The following is a 26186-nucleotide window of genomic DNA, read 5'->3' as shown; positions in this document are numbered from 1 at the left end:
CCATTGAGAGCATCCTCACCACCTGCATCACTGTGTGGTATGTCTCCTGCCGGAAAAAGTTACAACGGGTAGTGAGAGCAGCAGAGAGGATCGTGGGTACTTCTCTTCCCTCCCTCCAGGACATCTACTGCACCCATCTCATCCAGAAAGCCCTCTGCATTACAGGTGACTCCACTCATCCATCCAATGGCTTCTTTAGTTTGCTGCCATCAGGAAGGAGACTGAAGAGCCTCCGGGCCAGAATCAGCAGACTGAGAGACAACTTCATCCATCAGGCTGTCAGGATGCAGAATTCACTCCCTGCTCTCACACACACAAACTCCAGACCTGCACTCACATCTTCCCTCTGAACCCCCCACCTCCCAAACACACAAACTCTGAACCACCACCATTGACCCTTTACTGACTGCCCCATCTCCACATCTGTATGGTAGACTTACTTTACATAAATCTTACATAAATCTTTGCACAGATGAAGTTTATATGTTGGTTACTGAATTTCTAAATAAAATGTGAACTGAAGCATATTTTTAAAAGGGTTATTTGCTAAAAATAATTAGAAAAATCTTTAAAAAATAGAGTTAGCCAATTTTGCACCAGGATCTCTTTCCAGGCGAACTTACCATCTGAACAACGTAGTGGAATCTAACTTTAATATTGTAGATCAGCGACATAGTATGTCTAGAAAAGAAAGACACTGTAGATTAGCATTATTTAAAGACGATAACCCTAAAATTAACATATCAAAACGTCACTAAAACTAAGAAACTAAACTTAAAGAAATGCTTTTGTAGCTTTTATGTCAAGATTTGGCTTTGTGCAGGCAGGAAGAGGACCCAAAATGCAGAACTCACAACAGCCAGGAATAACTCAAAATGCAGCTTTATTGCTGACACACAGAAAGGATACAGGACTAAAGTAAACTGGGAAATACAATCTAAACTTCACCAAGAGACACACAAGGAACAACACAGCATGAGGGAGGACACGACACTGACACAGAGAAACACAGGGCTTAAATACACTGGGGAATAACGAGGGGAATGAGACACAGAAGGAGAGCACAGCTGGGAGAAATCAGACATGACGAGACCAACGGGAAGCAAAACTCAATGCATTCACCTTGGACACAGACCTTCAAAGTAAAACAGGAAAAGTAACACTGAGATGCCGACTTGACTAGGGGATACAGCTGACAGGGGAGACCGAGCAACTAAGAAACACAGAGACCAAACATAAGGGAGGCACAGAGAACACTAAACACTGGAAATGATCACAAATAACACAAAACACTGGGTCAATGACCCAGGACCGTGACATTTTATTTGTTTATTTTTAAAGCTTTTACATTACAAAACAAATCAAAAGTGATGAACACTTTGTATCAACAGCAAAGTAGCTAAACATTCTTTAAACTAAGTATAAAAGACTCAGCCAATGATTTTTATTTCTAGGAAAACATATATTTAGCTATTATATACACTATTTAAAAACCCTCCAAATTTGCAGTACACACTTAAACAGTGATACAGTGTATACCTACCAGTGTTGGGTAAGTTACTTTAAATTAGTAACTTAGTTACATTACTAGTTACTTCCATCAAAAGTAACTCAGTTACTTCAAGTTACTCGTTACTTTCAAAGTAACTAGTTACTAGGGAAAGTAACTTTGGTTTTACTCAGACTTCTCTTGTTAATGTGTTGCTTCCGTAACTGGATACCTAGCCAGACTGCCAGTCTTCTAGCTTGCTTACTTGCCACAAGAGCACTGTGCCACCTACCAATAGAAAGGAAAAGATAATGTGCATATTTCCACGAGAGAAATCCCACGCCTGGACCGTCGTTGACCGCCGCCATGATTCTACCTACGTCACAGCGTCATGTGTGCTTTTTACATCCAACACGAAAACTGCAGTCGTGGTGCTTTTGATTGTACTCAGAACTCAGAAATTCTGCCTTCTGAATAGGAAGATGTAGGTAACACCAGACTGCAGATGAGCTGCATACAGGGCTGGACTGGGACAAAACAATCGTCCCGGGCATTTTGACTAGAGACCGGCCCACCATTATAGGAAAAATCATAAAGCCTTTGAATGAAAACAAACACTGTTGTGACAGTGATGTACACTGTTTTGATGGTATATATGTATCAATCTATCAATCGTTTGTTGTAAGACTCATAATTATTTATTAAAAGCTAGACATTTTAAATGAGAATAAGAAAGTATTTCTTTGTGCCCCCCTTTCCCTGTTAATGCCCTACCTGGCCCCCTGGCATCACTTTGCTAGACCCGCCCCTGCACAGTTACCAGCTGTCAGCTACATAGAAAAGGATCCTGGTGTTATTTGTCTCTCAGAAACAGTTCATAACTTCAACTCATTCATGTGACCTAAAAGGTAAACCTGTTTCTCCATCACCTGTTCAGCTCTGATGATTCAGTAAGGACATCTCCTGGTTTCATCTTCATGTTTCCCTCTCACCACATATCCAAACCGATATCATGACCAGCAGTTTTTACAGCTGTGGCTCCAGCAAACATCAGCTGATACTAGAAATTAATATTAAATAAATTCTAACAACAGCTGATCAAACGTGCTGCTGCTGTTTAACGCGACATCCGCTGGTTTCCTCTTTCTGGCGCGAAGTGGGCGATAAACAAACAAGGGAGAAAAGCCGATCAGCTGATCATTGATCAGTTTCATGATTGAAGTAGAAGGAGAGAATGAGAGAAGAAGAGGCAGCTGTGCAGCAAAGACACAGAATAACTCCAGCTTTGTGTCTTTTTCATTCTAGCTGAAGTCCGGGATAAACTGTTCCTTTTCACCGCATAATGTTTTCTCTGAATACGAGACAATTCCGTTTTTTAGGGGACGGTTGGCAACTCTAATAATTAACCTTATGAACAAAATAAAGTTCAACATCAGTAACATAGCACCCACCCAGCTGTATAGAAACCCCGTCATGCTAGCTAGCACGCAGTACGAAAAAGTCAGCATAACCAAAATAAACTCCACCTAAACTTTGTTTATATCTGACCCAGATAGACTGCAGGTCATAACGTCTTACCTGAAGTTCAGTTCACTTGACACCAGTGGCGTGTCCAGTGGGGTGGCCTGGGGGGGCACAGGCCACCCCCCAACCAGACTGGCCACCCCAGGTGCCACCCCGAAGCTAAAACAATAAAATTCAATGAAACATCAAATGTACGATTATGTTTTCACAGTGAAGCTCAGATATCCGAGTGTAAGTGAATGCAGCATGGGCTTCTGCACTATGAGCATCACGTTAACAAAGGTAGGAGAGCCAAGCACGAAAGATGGCACCGCAGAAAACAATTTTTCGGTGAAGATTAACAGGTTAACATAGCTGGACTGGCCATCGGGCATACCGGGCATTTGCCCGGTCGGCTGATGACTTTTTTTGTTTTTTTTTGTAACGGCATGAACAATGAGAGGTGGTGGATTGGCCAGATGCTGGCCGATGTGTAAAAATAACTCAGTTGTTTGGTGGTGGCTGTGGCGGAGCTTCCACGGAGGCCAGCAGGTGGATGAGGGAAGGGGAGGCAGGAGGAGGAGAGACCCGAGGCGACCGCCAGTCCAAGTGTCAGGTGAACTGAACTTCAGGTAAGAAGTTATGACCTGCAGTCTATCTGGGTCAGATATAAACCAAGTTTAGGTGGAGTTTATTTTCGTTATGCTGACTTTTTACAGTCAGTTACAATAACTCGTACTGCGTGCTAGCTAGCATGACGGAGTTTCTATACAGCTGGGTGGGTGCTATGATGTTACTGATAGTGAACTTTATTTTATTCATAAGGTTAGTTAGTAGAGTTGCCAACGGCTCCTTAAAAAAGGGAATGGTCCCTCATTTAGAGACAATATTACGCGTTTCGTGTTGAGCTGAGAAGAGACGCAGTTTGTCCCGGACTTCAGCTAGAATGAAAAAAAGACACAAAGCTGGATTTATTCTGTCGTTATGCTGTCAGCTGCCTCTTCTTCTCTCATTCTCTCCCCTCCCTCTCCTGTTGCTACTTCAATCATGAAACTGATCAATGATCAGCTGATCAGCTTTTCTCTCTTGTTTGTTTATCGCCCACTTTGCGCCAGAAAGAGGAAACCGCCGGATGTCGCACTAAACAACAGCAGCACGTTTAAGCTTGATCAGCTGTTGTTAGAATTTATTTAATATTAATTTCTAGTATCAGCTGATGTTTGCTGGAGCCACAGCTGTAAAAGCTGCTGGTCATGATGTCGGTTTGTTTATGTGGTGAGAGGGAAACATGCAGATGAAACCAGGAGATGTTCAGCTCTGATGATTCAGTAAGGACAGGTGATGGAGAAACAGGTTTACCTTTTAGGTGACATGAATGAGTTGAAGGGAAGTTATGAACTGTTTCTGAGAGACAAATAACACCAGGATCCTTTTCTATGTAGCTGACAGCTGGTAACTGTGCAGGGGCGGATCTAGCAAAGTTATGCCAGCGGGCCAGGTAGGGCATTAACAGGGAAAGGGGGGCACAAAGAAATACTTTTCTTTCTTATTCTCATTTAAAATATCTAGCTTTTATTTAAATAATTATCTGATTCTTGCGAAAAAAGTTTTTATCTGATGTAAAATGTATAGAAATCATACATATACCAAAGGACAGTGTACATCACTGTCACAACAGCGTTTGTTTTCATTCAAAGGCTTTATGGCTTTAATACCTGGTGGGCCGGTCTCTAGTCAAAATGCCCGATTTTTTGTCCCAGTCCAGCCCTGCAGGTTAATACTGGCAGTGTCACCATGCCAGCTGACTGTATTTCATCATCAGCCAATGTTGTTCTTTATACATCAATATTACCAAAGTTTATCATAAGGCAGCATAGAAAGTATTTACTTGCTTTCAGGTTTTATTCAAATGTTAGTCTTTTCAGTTGTTTCCCCACTTTTTCCCTGTTTCAAAATCAAACACCAATTTTTGAGAAGATTATCTTCTTTTTTTAATAGGCAGATTAAGTTTTGCATTGGCTAATTTGCCAACTGTATGTTAAAAATGTTCGTATTTTAATATTCAAAAATGTTTTTGCCCAAAACATATGTGCACTATATGTCAGTAAAAATACTATGCAAATATTGCTGTCCTTGAATGCTGACTAAACACTTAACGGTTGGTAGAATTTTTTTTTAACATTATCTGCCAATTACATCTGCCACCCTTCTCCAAATCTGTGCCCCTACCTGGCCCCCCCAACAAAAATTTTCTAGACACGCCACTGCCTGACACTCGGACGGGCGGCCGCTTCGGGTCTCTCCTCTTGCCTCCCCTTTCTCTCATCCACCTGCTGGCTTCCTTCCACCACTTGCTAATGTTACTGAATCTGTGGAAGCTCCGCGATAGCCACCACACGAAGTAACGAATAACGAGCCTATCTAAATCCCAGTAACGAGTAACGCGTTCCTGATTTTGGCATAATAACTAGTTACCGTGCTCGTTACCACAATAATAACGTAGTTACTGTAACGCGTTACTTAATAACGCGTTAGTCCCAACACCAAGTCAGAGATTCTTAATAAGCTTCTGAGCAATTCTCAGCAGTACCATGACACCTTTGTTCACCGCAACATGGAGTGTGGTGACAGGCCAAGAGCAATAACCAACAGACTGACTGAAATTACTTGGTATCTTCCTGGTGGAAAAGCAAACATTGATATTTTCAGTCAGCCAGTGGCTGTAGCTAACCTTCGTGGGGACATTACAAGCTTTCAAACACAATACTCCTTTTTTTTGTCAGACATCTGCAGCTTTTTTTGTGTTCTTCGACGATTTGGACTCTGAGTCTGAGCGCACTAACATAAACTAACATAAACCACAAGACACAGAACTTTTTGGTTGGTAATGGTGAAAGTAATAATGTGGTTTTCAGAACAGTAGCAAACAAATTGGGCTTAAGTAACAACAACATCATAACTAAGAAGAAACAGAAAAATGATGCAGACTTTGTACAAAGTTTGAGAGAAAAAGTCAGAGATGTGGTGAAGATCTCAAAGACGAAGATGACAGTAGAGCACATGGCACACATTGCACATGAATTGGGAATCCTGGTTGATGAAGACTCTCCAGAGTGCCAGACTGCAAAGACAAATGCAGAAGCCATCACTGCTGAAATTCAAGACATCCTTAAATACAAAGAAGATCACCTGTCAAGGTGAAATATGGAAAGAACTGACCTGCTTAGAGAAAGAAGAATTTCGACTTCAACATATCGGGTCTAGAAATATTGAAGATTACAGAAGCGAACTTCTGTTACAGAAAAAAGAACTGCGGAAAAGGCAGAACTCTTATGACATGTCAACATGCTTCATCAATGCAATATCAAGCCCAGGAACAGAGGGGTTTTATTTCCTGAAATATAAAGAAAAATGTAAGAACTCTGAGAACAAAGAGGAGATCAAAGAAATTAACAGGCAACTTTCCAACAGCTCACTGGGGACTGAACACTTCTTCCGTGAAATGGGTCAGATCTATGAAGCCTCACTGTCCCTTCCACAAACAGATCCATCACGTCAACAGCTGCAGCATCTGCCCAAACTGTGTGCAGAGTTGTTGCTTGATGGATTTCCTCTTGAGCTTGTAGATGGAGATGCATCCAACATCCCTCTCAGATGGGTGAGTGATGTTCTCTCTCAGCTCAGTGACTTGGTGTCTCCAAACAGAAAGATCCTGGTAGTCACAGTTCTTGGAGTTCAGAGCACAGGAAAGTCCACTCTCCTTAACACCATGTTTGGAGTGCAGTTTGCAGTCAGCAGTGGTCGATGTGCTCGAGGTGCCTTTATGCTGCTCATCAAAATCAATGAAGACATGAAAAAAGTCCTAAACTGTGACTTCATGCTGATCATTGACACTGAGGGCTTAAAGTCACCAGAACTTGCACAATTAGACAACAGCTTTGAGCACGACAATGAGCTTGCTACACTTGTTATTGGGCTGAGTGATGTCACCATTGTTAATATTGCAATGGAGAATTCAACTGAAATGAAGGACATCCTACAAATAGTTGTGCATGCTTTTCTCAGGATGAAGGAGGTGGGCAAAAAGCCGAAATGTGTGTTTGTTCACCAGAATGTGTCCGATGTTTCAGCCCATGAGAAGAACTCACGAGACAGGAAACTGCTCCTGGAACAGTTAAATGAGATGACCCAGCAGCCAGAATGGAAAAGAAAGAGGAGAACAAGAGCTTCACTGATGTGATGGAGTACAGTCCAGACACTGGGACCTGGTACATTCCCGGACTCTGGAATGGAAACCCACCAATGGCACCAGTCAGTGTAGGGTACAGTGAGGCTGTATATGAGCTCAAGAAACACATCATCCAACTGCTGGGAAACTGTGAGTCATCTGCTAATGATGTCATGGATTTTAAAGAGTGGGTGAGAAGTCTGTGGACTGCAGTAAAGCGTGAAAACTTCATCTTCAGCTTCAGAAACAGCCTCGTAGCTGATGCATACATGAGACTCTGCACAGAATTCAACAAATGGGAGTGGGAATTCAAAAAAGAAATGTACACCTGGGTAACAAACGCAGAAACAAGAATTTCCAATTTTGGAACAGTTGCTGTAAAATCTGAATCTTCTGACATGAGAGAATTTCTCATAGCGTTGAAAAGTAAAGCCTCCACAGTGCTGTCCACATGGGAGACAAAACCTTTAGGAAATCTGAGACAATATTTTAACCAAACAGAGGGTCATGTTTATCATATAGAAGGATACAAGAAGAATTCTCAAGCAATGCAAAGAGCCTTCGGTGTGAAATGGAGAGATCTGTGTTTAATCAGCTCACAGCAGCAGCAGAAATCAAAGAGGGAATGGCAGAAATTGAAAAAATAAAAAAAGTAATACAAAAGCGATTGAAAATGCAGAGTGGGGACTGATTCATGAATGTTGGAAAAATAATGATCAGATGGGAGAGAAAGAACTTGAAAATAAGTTTCTCAAGATGTGGTGTGAAACACTGAAGAAACTTCCTTGTTCTGATAAACAAGCTGCACAAATCTTCACCAGTGCATCCTCTTATCTGATAAAAAGCCTGAAACATAAAGGGGATGTTTCACATGAACTCTTAGAAAAAAAGCTGGAAGATTGTGGTTTGGTGCCTTTCAGATATACAGTGGAAAGATACTCAAATAGAGGTGAGGACGTAAGTATGTTTTTTGACATTCAAGGTTACATAATGGCTGCAACAAAAACTGGCTGACAGCATCATTGATGTTTGCACTCAGTTTATGAGTGAAAAAGTGAAAAGGAAAAAATGTATTGTGACACATACATCAAGGAGATCCTACACATCACTGATGAGAACCTTGAGAAAAATCATGAGGTCAAGACAGACACTGAGTTTGAAGTTTTTCTAAAGCAGCACGTCTGTGGAATTGCAGCCAGAGTTTAAGAAAGTGCATGAAGAAAATGATCCCTACAGATGTTTGATTAAAAACAAGGACAGGTTTTGTGATGATTTCAAACATGTGGTTAATAAAGAAGACCAATGCCAAAAGAAAGCAGAAGAATTCACCAACCAGTGCTTGAAGCCTGCTGTTAAAGACTTTATCAGTCAATCCCTGGGCCCTAAAATCATTGATGAAATGCTGAAATGTGAGCTGTTCAGAACACAAATGTTCTTCCAATATTCAATTTTACTGGATCTGCTTTCAAAGGATGTTTTTAAAAACTACATATATTTTCTCATATCAGGATTATGTAAAGACATGGCTACTCAACCAAATAGTGGAGCACTTCTCAACTGTGTCAACAATATCTGAGATTGAGGACCGACATGTCCAGTCATGTAGCAGAAGCATAAATAATGCCATCAACAAGTGATGATGTGAAGACATTTGTTGAAGATATTTGTAAAGAACTTGGTCACAAACTGGTCATTTCCAAAGATGCTCTTGGTGCTTTCATGTTTTTGAATAATGCTGACAAGAAAAGTTTGCTGACTGGCTCACAGTGTCTGTGAATGAGATGTACCAAGATCTGAGAAAAGAGTTTCAAACATTGAACTTTGAAGTGAAGCTACAGCAGCTCAATGTGCAGCCTGAGAATGAGCTTTTCAACAAACTGATTGGTTGTGGCAAACAGTGTCCATTCTGCAAAGTTCTCTGTGATGCAGAAGGAGGAGCCCATACTACGCACTTTGCTGCAGTGCATAGGCCACAGGGTCTGGGTAAATACACTTGGCATGTAACAAACAAACTTGTCACTGACATATGCTCTTCCTCTGTGATCAGTGACAACAAATTTAGCTGTGAAAAAATTTGATTTTTGTTTTTGTGACATTGTTACTTTTACCTCTGTTTGCTTTTGCTTTTCCTTTCGCTTTGTGCCAGATAATCACTATGTGTGTTATAGATGACTCAGTCTCCATTCTTTTAATAGGACAGTCAAAATGAAAATGCTAACAGTGCTGTTTCTGGGGGATCTGATGTAAAATATTTACATGTTCAAGGTTTTAGAAGCAAATCTGAGTATATGCTACGTATGTGACTTTCTTATTCTGTACTTAAAATGATCTTTTCCTTCTCTGACATATGTAATCTTATATGTATCATTTTTTAAATGTTTTAATGGAACATTTATTGTATATCTGGTATGATCTGCAGAGTTAAATTCCTGCTAATTTTAGGTCATTGATAAGTTAAAATGACCTCAGTGATGCAGATTTCAAATTGTCTTTCTGTCGGTAGAACATTAATCGACATGACACTGGATCTCAAAATTATGTTAGTAATGTGTTGTTTTGATTGCCTTCATTTTTAATGTGTTGGGAGAATTAAATAAATTATATATGATCCAGGCCACTGAGATGGGTCTGAATATAGGCTTGGTTGAACAGACAAAGAGGCAAAATGTGATCAGAAGGCCAAGAGGAGTTTTTAAGAGTAAAAAAAAATCATTTTACAACCACAAAAAAGTAAAAACAACATCACAGTTCAGAGCACAAGAAAAAAAATTATTGCACAGACTTCAGTATCCTTTTGTACAAACTGTTAGTAGCAGCCAATGAGTGTCTCCTTCAGTATTTAAGTTAAAAACAGCAAAGTGGGCAGAGTTTGAAAAAAATATATAAATAAGACAGACGATGAAGAAAGTGTACTATTATAATTATCTATCCTAACAGAAGACGTGCCATGAATTGATTAGGATCTGGACACAGGTGTGGGGCACAGGAGTGAAAATTTAATACATTTATTGCACCCACAGGTGGTTAAACAGCAAATAAAGATTGGATAGACAATAGAGTCTTCTTGGAGTTTGGACAAACAAGGGAAACAGACAGGTGAATCCCAAAGGCAGTGTTTCCAGACACATCTTTTCTCCACTTACTTCTCTCCACAGACCCCTCCACACAGGGACAGTCTGTACAGACAAGGGTAAGTCAAAAAGCACAAAACGGGTTTCTTCACAAAATAACAACCAACACACATGATGAGCTAAGTTACACTACCACCATTCAGTGCAACAGTCTATTGACTACTTATTATATTAGTTTGGCAAGCAAGATGGATCAATGGCGATTTGCTGCCATCTACTGCTTGTTATTTCCTAAGTCAGGCTTTTGATTAAGCTTGATGTATAATATCAGTCTCAGATCTCTATATTATCCTAAGTAGAATACTATTAGCTACAGTTTCTCTGTTTTAGTCCAGAAATCCAGGTTCACAAGTGTGTACATACTGAAGATAGTTTCTCCAGTTGATCCAAGCTCTCTGAACAGTTTTCTTCTGTGAGGCAAATACTTCCTGACTGCCTGACTGTTTTAATTCTCTCACGGTCACATTTGCCATTTGGGTGTTTTCCTAATCTGAGCCCACAGTGGCTGATTCTCAGTCTGGTAACAATACCTGAGTCACTTCTTTTACCAACAAATAAATGTCTTTCTCTTCTCACTGTATTAAAAAGTATAACCTTCTTAATAATTTCCCATAAGCTTTGCCGTTTATCATCTATTGATTTTTTTTTTTTTTTTTTTTTAACTTTTTATGGATTCAGATGTACTATACAGAAAATAAAGTCCTATCCTGTTCCATATTGCATTTTTGGCCAAACAGTCCATTAGTGAGATTGAACCCAGATAAATCCCTCCCCACTCACACCCCACTCTGTCTATTCTGTATAATGTTTCATATGTCTCTGATAGCAGGTCAGGTCTGGATTTGAAATTCTATTCCTTAATTGCTAACAGTATTTTTTGAACTATTTTGCTTTTGGTCCTTAACCCACCAAAAGAACTGTGATCACCTCTGCTCTAAAAAACAGTGTTGGGGAGTAACAGAATACATGTACCGGCGTTGCGTGTTTAAAATACAAAACATGAGTAACTGTATTCCGTTACAGTTAACGTTTTAAAAGGTGGTATTCAGAATACAGTTACTTTGTTGAAATAAATGGATTACACGGAGGTCTTTTCCTGTTTCATATGTTAGGCTATGCTCTCTCTATTTATGGTAATTCCACGCCGGTGGAAACCCAAACGAAACACACATTAAGAGGCTCTAATGCCCATGTCTCAATCTCGCGGCCCATGTCACCTCTACTTGCGGCCCGCATAATGACGTGAAGAAATATTTTTAAAAATTATTATTCAAAAAATTATTTAATATGAAGGCAATAGGCAGAGTGTTACAGGCACAGCCCTAAAGAATGTAGCCTCATGGGCAGTGTAGTCCGTGCTGCAGGGAGAATGGACTGCCATACCCATTATGTGTCAGTGAGCGAGGGAGGGAGAAAAAAGAGAGTCAAAAAAGTAGGAGCTGTCACCGACCACAAAGTGAGATGGAAGCCTGTAAATATAATAATAACCACTGCAGCCAAATAGAGTGCCTGACGAGCCCAGTTGTAAGTAAGCTATTTAGACTTGACTGTACACTGTGTTCGTGTTTTCCTCCGAAACAACAAGTTCCGTTGGTGCAGCCTTTCAACGCCTCTCTCTGTCTCTCGCTAGCAAAGTTGACCCAGAAAACAAAGTAAAGCTAGTTTTTGGCTACGAGCCCAACACGGAAACCAATGTATGAGCCAGAGGTCCCTTTACTACGGTTCGGAGCCGCGGACCTGTTTTATATATGCACGGAATAGTTTTCTATACGAGATCGCTGCAAAACGTTCAGCCTTACCTAATGTCAACCTACTGTTACTCATTTTATATTAATTTAAAAATCTAGTTGGTTTTGGTATGGCGAGTAACCTTCAGTAATAGTAATATATCACACATCAATAGTAAATTCATGCAGTTGTAAAAAGCATGATAATATATAAAGTAATCCAAAGTATTCAGAATACATTACTCTCATTGAGTAACGTAACAAAATACATTACAAAATACATTTTGGAGCATGTATTCTGTAATCTGTAGTGGGATAGAGTAAGTAACCTTCCCAACACTGCTAAAGAACGACATGATCTCTGCAAGCCTTTAACTTGAGCACAACTTGTATACAGTAACGATGCAAATCGAAAACCGGTCCTCAGTTGTCCAATTCTGTGGAAGAAAGCACGATGGTAACTTCATCCAGGACAAAAACAGCTGCATTATGCTGCTAACACAACTCTGGCTCTTCACAAGAACCTCGACAGACAGCATGCTAACACTTAGCTAGCCAAGAACCCAGCGTGAAAGCTGAATGAATGGTGACTTCATGACTCAGCGCAGCAGCCAGACCCTGTACTTCAACAGGTAGCAAACTAATAAGCAGTTAGCCTTTGTTTCTACCTGTTCATGTGTCTACAGTAGAATCACCGTGACGATCACTTTGAAGTCTTTTTGTGCTTGTTTTAATTTTTGCTTTGTGTTTTCAGTTTTGTTTTCATACCTAAATACTGAGTGAACAATAATATTTGTGTCCTCATTAGGATAGAGATTTGTGTTGGTCAGGTCTTTTGGAGTGAAGGGCCCACTCCCGAAGACCTTCTATGACTCTGTGGTGGCCTCTGCCATCTTTTACAGTGTGGTCTGCTGGGGTGGCAACATCTCTGCTGGGGACAGGAAGAGACTGAACAGGCTGATCAGAAGGGCCAGCTCTGTTCTAGGATGCCCTCTGGACCCAGTGGAGGTGGTGAGTGACAGGAGAATGGTGGCTAAGCTGTCATCCTTTTGGATGACACCCCATGCAGGAGATTCTGACAGCACTGAGCAGCTCCTTCAGTGGCAGGATGCGGCACCCGCGGTGTGGGACGGAGAGATTTCGCAGGTCTTTCCTCCCCACCGCTGTCAGACTCCATAACAAAGACTTTTGCAGCTGATCAAACCCACACAAACCGGGGATTTTGATGCATATAAAGCAGCCAGGTATGACCTCCGAAAGTCCACAAAAAAGGCCAGAAAGGACTACAGGGACAAAATGGAGTCCAGCTACCACAGCTTTGACACCAGGCGACTGTGGAATGGACTGTGCTGCATCACTGACTACAAGAAGGACAACACAGGCAGTGTTCAGCCCACTGCATCTCTCGCAGACGAGCTCAACAACTTCTATGCTCATTTTGATGCAGACAACAGAGAGCAGATCCTCTACCCTCAGGAGGACAGTGAGGCTGTAACTTTAACTCTCAAAACAGAAGCTGTGAGATGGGCTTTCAAAAAGGTCAATCCTCACAAAGCTCCGGGACCGAACGGCATCCCAGGCCGGCTTCTCAGAGCGTGTGCCAACCAGCTGGCAGAGGTGTTCACCAACATCTTCAACCTCTCCCTGAGGCAGTCAGTGGTCCCCACGTCCCTCAAAACATCCACCATCATTCCCGTTCCTAAAAAATCAGTGGTCTCCTGTCTGAATGACCACCATCCTGTTGCACTGACATCCGTCATCATGAAGTGCCTCGAGCGGCTGGTCAAAGGTCACATCTGCTCCTCCCTCCCTGACACACTGGACCCTCTTCAGTTCGCCTATCGGACAAACAGAGCCACAGAGGATGCCATCGCTCTTGCAATGCACACCACCGTCACTCACCTAGAAAAAAGGGAATACATATGCAAGAATGCTCTTCACCGACTACAGCTCGGCATTTAACAACATCATCCCCTCAAAACTTGCCACGAAGCTCGTCGACCTTGGGCTGGGAACACCAATCTGCAGATGGATTCTAAACTTCCTCGCAAACAGGCCCCAGGTGGTGAGAGTTGGTAAGCACACCTCCTCATCACTCATCCTAAACACAGGAACGCCACAGGGTTGTGTGCTTAGCCCCCTCCTATATTCCCTGTTCACACACGACTGCGTTGCTAAACACGAGTCCAACATCATCATCAAGTTTGCGGATGACACAACCATCATAGGCCTCACAGACAACGATGAGACGACCTATAGAGAGGAGGTGATGGCACTGTATGAGTGGTGTCTGGAAAATAACCTGACTCTCAACATCAGCAAAACTAGAGAAATGATAGTGGACTACCGGAAATGACCAGTCAGTGAACACCAGCCCATCCACATAAACAGTGTCAAGGTCGAAAGGGTCAGCAGCTTCAAATTCCTTGGAGTCAACATCACCGAGGACTTCTCCTGGACCCTTCACACAGACACTGCTATCAGGAAAGCTCGCCAGCGACTCTACTTCCTGAGGAGGCTGAGGAAGTTTGGCATGAACGCTAACATCACCTCAAATTTCTACAGGTGTGCAATTGAGAGCTTGCTGACGAGCTGCATTACAGTCTGGTACGGAAGCTGCTCTGCCAGCAGCCGTAAATCACTACAGAGGGTGGTGAAGGCAGCAGAGCACATCACTGGCATGAGGCTTCCTGCCATTCAGGACATTTATCTTCAGCGATGCCTCCGCAAAGCACACAGCATCATCAAGGACCACAGCCACCCAGAATCAGCTGTTCTCCTTGCTACCATCTGGCAGACGTTACAGGAGTCTGTCTGCTCGGACTACAAGACAGTTTCTACCATCAAGCCATGTGACACCTCAACCAAAAAACATAAACACACACACAAACTCCACAGGATGCACTCAGAAGCTACCCTGCAGCTTCACAAGTACTCTGTACAATCTGCACTGGTCACTCCACTTTATTGGTATTTATATTTTTTTTAAAAAGTGCAATACTGTACTAACTGCAAAAAATGTCTTTGTACTGTTCAGTTTGTACTGCTGCTCATTCCTAGCACTGTGCAATATCCCATTTGCCCCCCCGTCACATTCCTATTTAAGATTTTCTTTATTTAATCACCAGTATGTACATATATTTATATATGTACATATATATATATTTGGTCTGTTAAATGTTAATCTTTTTTCTTTTACTATATTTTATTAATATTTTGCTCTTTACTATTTTTTCTACTATACCATTCTGCTGAGTGACTGTCTTCTGCTCGTCAAATACATTTCATTGCAATGTGGACCCTGTGCTAACTTGCATATGACAAATAAATAAAAACTGAAAACTGAAAAGCTAGTTTTCGGATATGAGTCCGACATGGAACCGGATGTATTAGCCAGAGGTCCCTTTACTATGGTTCGAAGCCGCAGACCTGTTTTATGTACGCGCAGAATAGTTTTCTATACAAGATCGCTGCAAAAAAGCCTTGCCTAATATCCACCCTACTGTTACTCATTTTATATTAATTTAAAAATCTAGTTGGTATGGCGAGTAACTTTCAGTAACAATAATAAATCCCACATCAATAGTAAATTCATGCAGTTGTAAAAAGCATGATAATATATAAAGTAATCCAAAGTATTCAGAATACGTTACTCTCATTGAATAATGTAACGGAATACGTTACAAAATACATTTTGAGCCATGTATTCTGTAATCTGTAGTGGAATACATTTTAAAAGTAACGTTCCTAACACTGATTTTGGATATGATGCAACTCAGAGAATGGGATTTTACTAGCGTGGAAAAGGTTTCCACAAAACCCAATTCACTGTTTTCTATTATATTTTTAATGTTTTGATCAAAGTAATGTCTGACTTGTAGATACCTATAAAAATTATCTTGACCCAATCCATATTTTTGTTTTAATGTCTCGAAACTCAAAAATGTCCCCTCATGGGTCAATGAGTAATATAAATCTTTTGAGACCCATATCCTAAACCTATTATCGTGAATATTGGGCAGAAAATCAGTGTCATAAGCAATCCATCTCATTATCTTAGCTGCTTTCTCCAGCCCACTAGTTTGAATAACTCCATCCCAACATTTTAGGAGAGAATCATACATAAAATCACCCAAGATGCCAGTTTTATTTCTTAATTTCTTATCTGCCAAGAGCGCCATAATTGGCACCCCATTTATAACCGTCCCCTCAACATCTTTCCATCCCGAGGAATAGGTTAGGGAACATAAACACATCAGGGGTCTTAATTGGGCTGCGTAATAATAGTCACGAAGGCATGGTAAACTGATGCCCCCTTTGTCTTTTAATAGTTGCACTGTTTTATGTTTAATTCTTGCTCTTTTATTTTGCCAAATATACTTGGCCAATATTTTGTCCCATACTTCAAAATGTTTCTGTGGTATCCAGATTGGTAAGTTTCATAATCAATAAAGTTTTCCTAATATTGTCTTGAGTCTGTCTTTGTGTAACCATGAAGTTGCATACTTCATTATGTTCAAACCATGACAATTAATAGATCTTTTTCTTTTCACTTGTTTAAAAACTCATTTATTGTATTTTCAATAACCACCCACTAACCAGCATTTAAGTTTTCATATAAAATAAAACTGGTAAAATGGTGAACTGTTTTAATAGTCTTTAATCTGCAACACAGCAGAAAACTTTTGTGTACTATATCATCAGAGGCAGTTTACTGTAAAAGGCTTTACAAGAAATCACATGATCTTGAGTGAAACTGAAAGTGTTCACTTCACAGCATAAAAGCAGTGGTCACAATCCCCCTGACCACTTTCCTATATGTGCTCAAAGACGTCAGCAGTAAAGGAACAACAATTCTACTACCAACACAGCAGAAACAGGAAAATCAAACAACAAAAACCAAAGAAACTGGATAACAGAATAGACTGTTTGACAGATCTCTTGGATAAAGGTATGCTTTATTTGTCATTTTTTATGCCATTTTTTTGTCACTGATGTTTCTGTTATGTGCATGGCATGGAAGACTAAAAACCAGAGCTATAGTAGAGATGCTTTGTGTAACAACAATAATCAGCCTAATGCTGGGAGAGGCTGCAGCCTCCAATGCCCCTAAGATGGTGAGGTGATGCAAAGGTAGAATGATATTGACGTTGACTTATTCAAACTTATGGTCTTAAGAGAGTGATATTATACCCCTTATGTCAAATATTCATGAGCTTTTTGAGTGATAGGTTGAAATGAATTATTCATGAGGTTGAAAATGAATTATTCATGAGCTCCGGAAGTAATAACGGAAGTAATAAAAATATGATATTCATAAAAATATGATATTCATAAAATTATGATTTTCATAAAATATGATATTCATCCAAAATATGCTAGTTCATTGCTTTTCTTCCCCCCAAAAAAGAACTAATTGATTATTTTAGAAAGTTTTTATATCAAATAGCATTCTTTTATTTTTAATCCATTAAAAACTTTTTCCTTTTTTTTTTTCCTAAAGAAACGCCATCTGGTGGTGGGTCAGCGCATGACAGCGTATGAGTGCGCAGTGCGCGCACCCCGCGCCTGTGTGTCTGTGCGCACTTGTGCGCATGCCTGACTCGGTATCGTGCTTGTGTGTTTCTCAGACTGTGCCATGTTTGTGTGTGAAAATGTGTTAAAACAGAGTAAAAATGCTTAGTTTAACTTGTGCTTTTGTAACGTTCAGTATGGCCAGAAATACAGGGTGCATACCTTGGGGGAAAACTTTATTTCAGTTTATTTGCATTTGTTTAATCCGAACAAAGAAATTTAAAATCAAAGTCCGAGTCACAAAAAACTCTTGCGATCATAAACGCACCGCGGCTCCCAGCGGCTTCCAGCAAAAAACAAACAACAAAAAAAAAAACCTAGAAAGCGAAAATTTCAGAAGAAATTTTAAGTGTGCCTATGCCGCTGCTAATCTGTGTAGTTTGCCATTCTTACGGCTGCTTAGGGCAAAACTCAGAAGAGCAGCCATTCTCCACCATGAACTATGGTAAAAACAAACACCGCTCACACTTCACAGATGACAGCTTACAGTTTTGTGTAAAGATGAAGTTGCTTTGTACAGCCCCGATTTGCAGACGCTGTGCACAGAGGTTCATGAGCAGAAGTCCCCATTGTACCACGGCAGACCCGACAATGTTTGCATGAACACGCTTTGAAGCATTACGTTATGGACCACTTTTCACACATGGTTGGTGTACCCACAATAAAGTTCCCCTGCAGCGGCACTGCAGACCACGCCCCGCCACACACATCAAACACGTAAAATAAATATTTATGCACTTTTGCATTCACTTTTTGTCTTTTGTTATTTTTACACAGTGTTCTGAATGATGAACAATGGTCTACAGCCAATCCTGTGTATTATTATACAAACTTTGGTTGTAAGATTCAGATAACTATTTAATAAAAGCTAAATATTTTATATGAGAGTAAGAAAGAAAAGTATATCTTTGTGTCCACCTTTCTCTGTTAATGCCCTACCTGGCCCCCTGGCAAAAGCTTTGCTAGATCCGCCCCTGCACAGTTACCAGCTGTCAGCTACACAAAAAAAGGAGCTTGGTGTATATTTGTCTCTCAGAAACAGTTCATAACTTCCCTTCAACTCATTCATGTCACCTAAGGGTAAACCTGTTTCTCCATCACCAGTTCAGCTCTGATGATTCAGTAAGGACATCAGGTGCCCGGTCTTCGTACCTCGCTAAGTAAGTTAGCTGGATTTGATTGTTGACGATTTCGCGTGATCTTGGATCGTTCGGTTCTCCGAAGCTCATCCGGGACTTGCTGTCATAGCAACAGATCCGTAAGCGTAAACCTGCTTGGGAGCAGGCTTACTTTATGTAAACAGGATTAGATCGCGGCCACTCAGGTATGTCCGCTTCATTTATACGAAAGCAACAGCGATATTTCTCCACTGTTTTTCCATAAATAAATATTATCAATGTAACTAAAGATAATGCAGAATTTGATTCTTTTATTGATTTCATACAGATACATACAGGTCATTTCCTAAAAAAAGGGAAATGTACTATTAATCATTCTATTTCATGTATTTGATTATTTCAGATGTAATTCATATTTTAGAGTAGTAATAGTAAAACACTTCGTGTAATCAAGATGAGAGACCACGGCTATAAAAGCGAAGGTGGATTTGGGAAGTCTGTCGCAGCCATGTCCTGCCCGTTTGTACGCGAGCAACCCATTGCGGAAGGTGCAAGATTGATAAGGAGAGTTTTCAGAATTCAGCGTATATTGCGGGATAGACAGGATCCTTTAGCTCAGCGCGACAGTGTGCTCATAGAGAGATATCGATTTTCCTGTCAGGGTATTATTTTCTTTCTTTCTTTCTCTCTCTCTCTCTCTCTCTCTCTCTCGATATATAGATATATATATATATCTCCCAACTTACTGTGCATGCTTCAGTCACTCCTTGCATGGGAACAGGTAAAAGTGATGGAGTGTTATGTAAAACTACACACAAAACAACCCACAATGTCAATAAATGTCACAGTACAAAAAGCCGGGGTGTGACGAGGGGGTGCAGGACCACCACCTGTCTTTATTTGCTCTGCCCTTTTCTTGGTTGCTGTTATAAAGAAACAAACAGATTATTTCAGGGTCTCTTTTCAAGAGACTAAAAAAGCAATATAAGTGATAAATATTACCACTCTGTAGAATATTCTTATATTTCACTTTTACTTGTTCCCATGTTCTAGTGGGTCCTGTTGTGGCTCTAATGTGAAAGAGGATATGATGTAATATAATATAATGTGGTATAATATAATTTCACATGATATAATGTAATATCATGGATCACTTACGAGTTTAATTTGTTAGCAACTTTCTGCCAGCCCTCTCTCCTTGCTTTTGCAGCCTTTGCAGTGTTCCCCTGCGTTTTAATTAAACTCTGAAACTCCTGAAATCCCTCAATCAAGAGTTCTTGGTCTGCTGCCGTGAAATACTGAGCGCGCTCCTTCGACATCTTCGCCGACCAATCACAGGGTTGCCGATCAATGTTTCTACTATCGATGCGTAGCCCCTTTTAAGCCACCCAGTGATCTCAGATTACTTCATCCAGCTATACTACAACAGGTGTGTTCGGAGAACCGGATTAGCAAGCTCAAAGTTAGCGCGATGATTTGATCTTGGATGTGTCATTTGATGTTGGATGTAGTAAGCGAGGTACGAAGAACGGACCCCTGGTTTGGAACAGCCGTTTTTACAGCTGTGGCTGCAGCAAACATCAGCTGATACTAGAAATTAAAAGCAAATGAATTCTAACAACAGCTGATCAAGCTTAAACGTGCTGCTGTTGTTTAGCGCGATAAACAAACAAGAGAGAAAAGCCGATCATTGATCAGTTTCATGACTGAAGTTTCAACAGGCGAGAGAATGACAGGGGAGGCTGTCATAAAGTTCAACATCGGTAACTTAGCGCGCACACAGCTGTATAGAAACTCCGTCGTGCTAGCTAGCACGCAGTGCGAGTTATTGTAAGTGATTGAAAAAGTCAGCACAACGAAAATAAACTACACCTAAACTCGGTTTATATCTGACCCAAATAGAGTGCAGGTCATAACTTCTTACCTGAAATTCAGTTCACCTCACGCTCCTGCCTTCGCTTTCCCTGATCCACGATTGACCTCCGCGTTAGCAAACACCGGTCGATCGGCGGTAGCCTCACCGCCTTATATGTCTCGTTCGCGGCATGTCCTTTCTGTCACACACCGGTGGATAGCTGCCCTCTGTTGTAGCTCCACCACCAAACAACTCAGTTATTTTTTCCACATCGACCAGCATCATCGGCCCATATAAACGAAAAATAAGTCCAGCTAAGACACAGACCCTTGCCGAGCGATCGGGCGATGAAACAAATTTTAGCCACCTCACTATCAGCCAAGCCTGGGTGGTTTTTCACGAAGGGTCGCTAGCGGCGCTAGCTAGCGGCGCTAGCTAGCTAGCCGGCTATCAGCAACACGTAAGAGAACTGTTGCTAAATAAACTACACCTAAACTCGGTTTATATCTGACCCAAATAGAGTGCAGGTCATAACTTCTTACCTGAAATTCAGTTCACCTCACGCTCCTGCCTTCACTTTCCCTGATCCACGATTGACCTCCGCGTTAGCAAACACCGGTCGATCGGCGGTCGCCTGCCCCGCCTCGTATATCTCGTTCGCGGCATGTCCTTTCTGTCATACACCGGTGGATAGCTGCCCACTGTTGTAGCTCCGCATTATAGCACCACCAAACAACTCAGTTATTTTTTCCACATCCAGCTGTAACTCCGATTCTGTGCGAGCATTTGCGAGAGACCGGGAAGGTGAAACGAGAGAGAGAGTCCCCTCGCTGTCCATTTGCAGCCAAGTGCGGCAGCTAGCTAGGTAGCCGGCTAGCTGTCAGGCAGGACCGATATGGGATGTCTTGATAAAACAAGCAGATATTTGAAGTTTACACACCTACATTCTCGCCTGAAAATATCTTAAAAGTTGATTTTGTGACCTAGAAACACTAATAAAAGACATATAAAACGAAGTGGTGGCCGCCATTGTTTAACTCGGCAGAGGTGTGCTATGAATTGTGGGATATGGAGTTTTCCACCAAGCATAGAAGCCATTGTGTTTACCGTAACTATTCAATGGTTCGCGCAACCTTAAAACCTCCAATGGTTCCTGAAAGCAGCGAGGCTGTGCGCGCCATTGATGTTGTCGTCATTACGGTATCCAAATAAGGGTAGACAGGCTGTACCACTCCCGGCATACCACTAGAGAGAGCCAACACACCACAAATGAAGTTTGAAATTTGTTTCAATGGGACCAAAAGATGGAGCCAACACACCACAAATGAAGTCTGTTTATTTGGCGCCAAAAGATGAATTGGCCTAAATTTGCACTAAAATATTAATATTTAAAAAACTATAAAAGTCATAAACACCAAAAGTCATAACATAATAGTCCAGCTCCAGCCGCACAAAATGATCTAACATATGTAACCCTAATGTCAAAACTGTTCGGCAGAGGAGCACGGGAAAATTTTCACTAAAATATTAATATTTAAAAAACTATAAAATTCATAAACACCAAAAGTCATAGCACACCATTCCAGATCCGGCCGCACAAAATGAGGTAACATATATGAAGCTTGTCTCAAAACTGCGGGGCGAGTTTCGCTGCAAAATTTCAGGCGGAAACTGGAGAATAAGAAGAAGAAGAAGAATAAATCCGAGGAATAGTAATATGTGTGCCTCTTGGCATAGGCACACATAATAATAAATCCGAGGAATAGTAATATGTGTACCTCTTGGCATAGGCACACATAATAATAATAACTAGAAAGCGAAAATTTCAGAAGAAATTTTAAGTGTGCCTATGCCGCTGCTATTCAGTGTAGTTTGCCATTCATACAGCTACAGAGAGCAAAACTCAGAAGAGCAGTCATTCTCCACCATGAACTATGGTACAAACAAACACCGCTCACGCTTCACAGATAACAGCTTACAGTTTTGTGTAAAGATGAAGTTACTTTGTACAGCGCCGATTTACAGACGCTGTGCACACAGGTTCATGAGCAGAAGTCCCATTGTACCACGCCAGACCCGACAATGTTTGCATGAACACGCTTTGAAGCATTACATTATGGACCACTTTTCACACATGGTTGGTTTACCCAAACAGCCGGCTGTAGCTTTTCAACTCACAGCCCGACACACACCCAAAAAACAGCCGAGAGAGCACAGACTACGCCCGAGAGGCGTGATTGCAGGTGCCGCTCAGGTGGGTCCACCTCCCCTGCAGCGGCACTGCAGACCACGCCCCGCCACACACATCAAACACGTAAAATAAATATTTATGCACTTTTGCATTCACTTTTTGTTTTTTGTTATTTTTTACACAGTGTTCTGAATGATGAACAATGGTCTACAGCCAATCTTGTGTATTATTATACAAACTTTGGTTGTAAGATTCAGATAACTATTTAATAAAAGCTAAATATTTTATATGAGAGTAAGAAAGAAAAGTATATCTTTGTGTCCACCTTTCTCTGTTAATGCCCTACCTGGCCCCCTGGCAAAAGCTTTGCTAGATCCGCCCCTGCACAGTTACCAGCTGTCAGCTACACAAAAAAAGGAGCTTGGTGTATATTTGTCTCTCAGAAACAGTTCATAACTTCCCTTCAACTCATTCATGTCACCTAAGGGTAAACCTGTTTCTCCATCACCAGTTCAGCTCTGATGATTCAGTAAGGACATCTGGTTTGGAACAGCCGTTTTTACAGCTGTGGCTGCAGCAAACATCAGCTGATACTAGAAATTAAAAGCAAATGAATTCTAACAGCTGATCAAGCTTAAACGTGCTGCTGTTGTTTAGCGCGATAAACAAACAAGAGAGAAAAGCCGATTATTGATCAGTTTCATGACTGAAGTTTCAACAGGCGAGAGAATGACTGGGGAGGCTGTCATAAAGTTCAACATCGGTAACATCGGTAACTTAGCGCGCACACAGCTGTATACAAACTCCGTCGTGCTAGCTAGCACGCAGTACGAGTTATTGTAAGTGATTGAAAAAGCCAGCACAACGAAAATAAACTACACCTAAACTCGGTTTATATCTGACCCAAATAGAGTGCAGGTCATAACTTCTTACCTGAAATTCAGTTCACCTCACGCTCCTGCCTTCGCTTTCCCTGATCCACGATTGACCACCGCGTTAGCAAACACCGGTCGATCGGCTGTAGCCTCACCGCCTTGTATGTCTCGTTCGCAGCATGTCCTTTCTGTCACACACCGGTGGATAGCTGCCCTCTGTTGTAGCTCCACCACCAAACAACTCAGTTATTTTTTCCACATCGACCAGCATCATCGGCCCATATAAACGAAAAATAAGTCCAGCTAAGACACAGACCCTTGCCGAGCGATCGGGTGATGAAACAAATTTTAGACACCTCACTATCAGCCAAGCCTGGGTGGTTTTTCACGAAGGGTCGCTAGCGGCGCTAGCTAGCTAGCCGGCTATCAGCAACACGTAAGAGAATTGTCGCTAATATGGGATGTCCTGATAAAACGAACAGATATTTGAAGTTTACACACCTACATTCTCGCCTGAAAATATCTTAAAAGTTTATTTTGTGACCTAGAAACACGAAAAAAAAGCATTATAGAATCCAAGTGGTGTCCGCCATTGTTTCACTGGCAGAGGCTAGCGGCGCTAGCTAGCTAGCCGGCTATAAGCAACACGTAAGAGAATTGTCGCTAATATGGGATGTCTCCATAAAACGAGCAGATATTTGAAGTTTACACACCTACATTCTCGCCTGAAAATATCTTAAAAGTGTATTTTTTGACCTAGAAACACGAATAAAAGACATATAAAACGAAGTGGTGGCCGCCATTGTTTACTCTGCAGAGGCGTGCTATGAATTGTGGGATATGGAGTTTCCGCCCAAGCATAAACTTTTTTGTTTGGTTGTACTACTCCGGGTATACCACTAGAGAGAGCCAACACACCACAAATGAAGTCTGTTTCTATGGGGCCAAAAGTAGAATCTTTCTCAGGAGCCTAGAAATTGGCCCAAATTTGCACTAAAATCTAAATATTTCAAAAACTATAAAAGTCATAAACACCAAAAGTCGTTCCTTACTAGTCCAGCTCCAGCCGCACAAAATGATCTAACATATGTAACCCTAATGTCAAAACTGTTCGGCAGAGGAGCGCGGGAATATTTTCACTAAAATATTAATATTTAAAAAACTATAAAATTCATAAACACCAAAAGTCATAGCACACCATTCCAGATCCGGCCGCACAAAATGAGGTAACATATATGAAGCTTGTCTCAAAACTGCGGGGCGAGTTTCGCTGCAAAATTTCAGGCGGAAACTGGAGAATAATAATAATAACTAGAAAAATTTGCATTTCCTGCGAAAATGCAGTGTGGATGCTGTAACGCTGAATCTGTCTGCTAAAATTAGCTGAAGAAGCTGAAAAATAGCAAAAAATTGTAATAACTTTGCAGAAGCATAAGAACTTAGCAAAAATGTAAATACTTAGCAGAACTACAATAACGTAAAGAAAACATAATACTTGGCAGAAATAAAATAACCTAGCAGAACTTAGCAGAAATATTGTAACTTAGCAGAAACATGATAACTTCTCAGAAATACAGGAATTCAGCAAACATGGTACAAGATTACAGAGATACTTTATTTAACCAAAAATACCTAAACATTGCAGAAATACTGTGATTTAGGACAAATACTACAACATAGCAGAAATGCTGTGATTCAGCAAATATACTATGCTATGGCACAAAAGGAATGAATTTGCTCAAATACTATGATTTTGCTCAAATACTATGATTTAGCAATAATACTAAGATTTGGCAGAAATACTATGCTTTGGCACAAATACTATAATTAATTACAAGTACAATAACATAGCAGAACTATCAAGATTTGGCAGAAATACTATGTTTTAGTAGTAATACTATGATTTGGTAGAAATACTATAATTACGCAGAAATATTATATTTACCTCAAATTCTATAAAATAGTAGAAATAGTATGATTTAGCACAAATACTGTATTTAGCACAAATACTGAAAAGTAGCAGAAGAACTATAATTTAGCAGAATAGTAATAACTTACACAATTACAAATATGGACGCATATTGAAACACAAATGCACAGAGGGGCACCCACACACAGGATCTAATCCAGTCAACCAGTCTAACTATATTCAAGCTAAATCCTACAATAAGTTGCTGCCAAAAAAGGGTTGGGTTCTCTCTCTCTCACTAAACACACACACACACACACACACACACACACACACACGCACAGCAGCAGCAGCAGTAAGTGAACAAACAGGGGCTGTACATAGGGCTGTTCGATATAATGATATATATCGGATGACGATATGAAAACGTCTATCGTTTCATTTTACGCTATCGTTTGTTTCGTGGTGTCGCAAAATAAACTGTTTACGGCAATATTTTTTCATTATTTTGATGGTCACTGTAGTGGCTATATTAATTTCCTAAAGTTCTCTCTTTCTCTTATATTTAATATAACCACACTACAGA

At 40.8% G+C, this 26186-nt stretch overlaps 1 pseudogene; it reads left to right on the top strand.

The window, feature by feature from the left end:
- Nucleotides 1-6329: 6329 nt before the first annotated feature.
- LOC112844742 (interferon-induced very large GTPase 1-like) lies at nt 6330-7867 on the top strand (annotated as a pseudogene).
- Nucleotides 7868-26186: the final 18319 nt, after the last annotated feature.

This window comes from Oreochromis niloticus, unplaced genomic scaffold (assembly GCF_001858045.2).
Source record: "Oreochromis niloticus isolate F11D_XX unplaced genomic scaffold, O_niloticus_UMD_NMBU tig00001124_pilon, whole genome shotgun sequence".
In the NCBI taxonomy this organism is placed as follows: domain Eukaryota; kingdom Metazoa; phylum Chordata; class Actinopteri; order Cichliformes; family Cichlidae; genus Oreochromis; species Oreochromis niloticus.
Note: the sequence above shows the minus strand (reverse complement) of the source record. Positions and strands in the feature narration are given on the sequence as shown.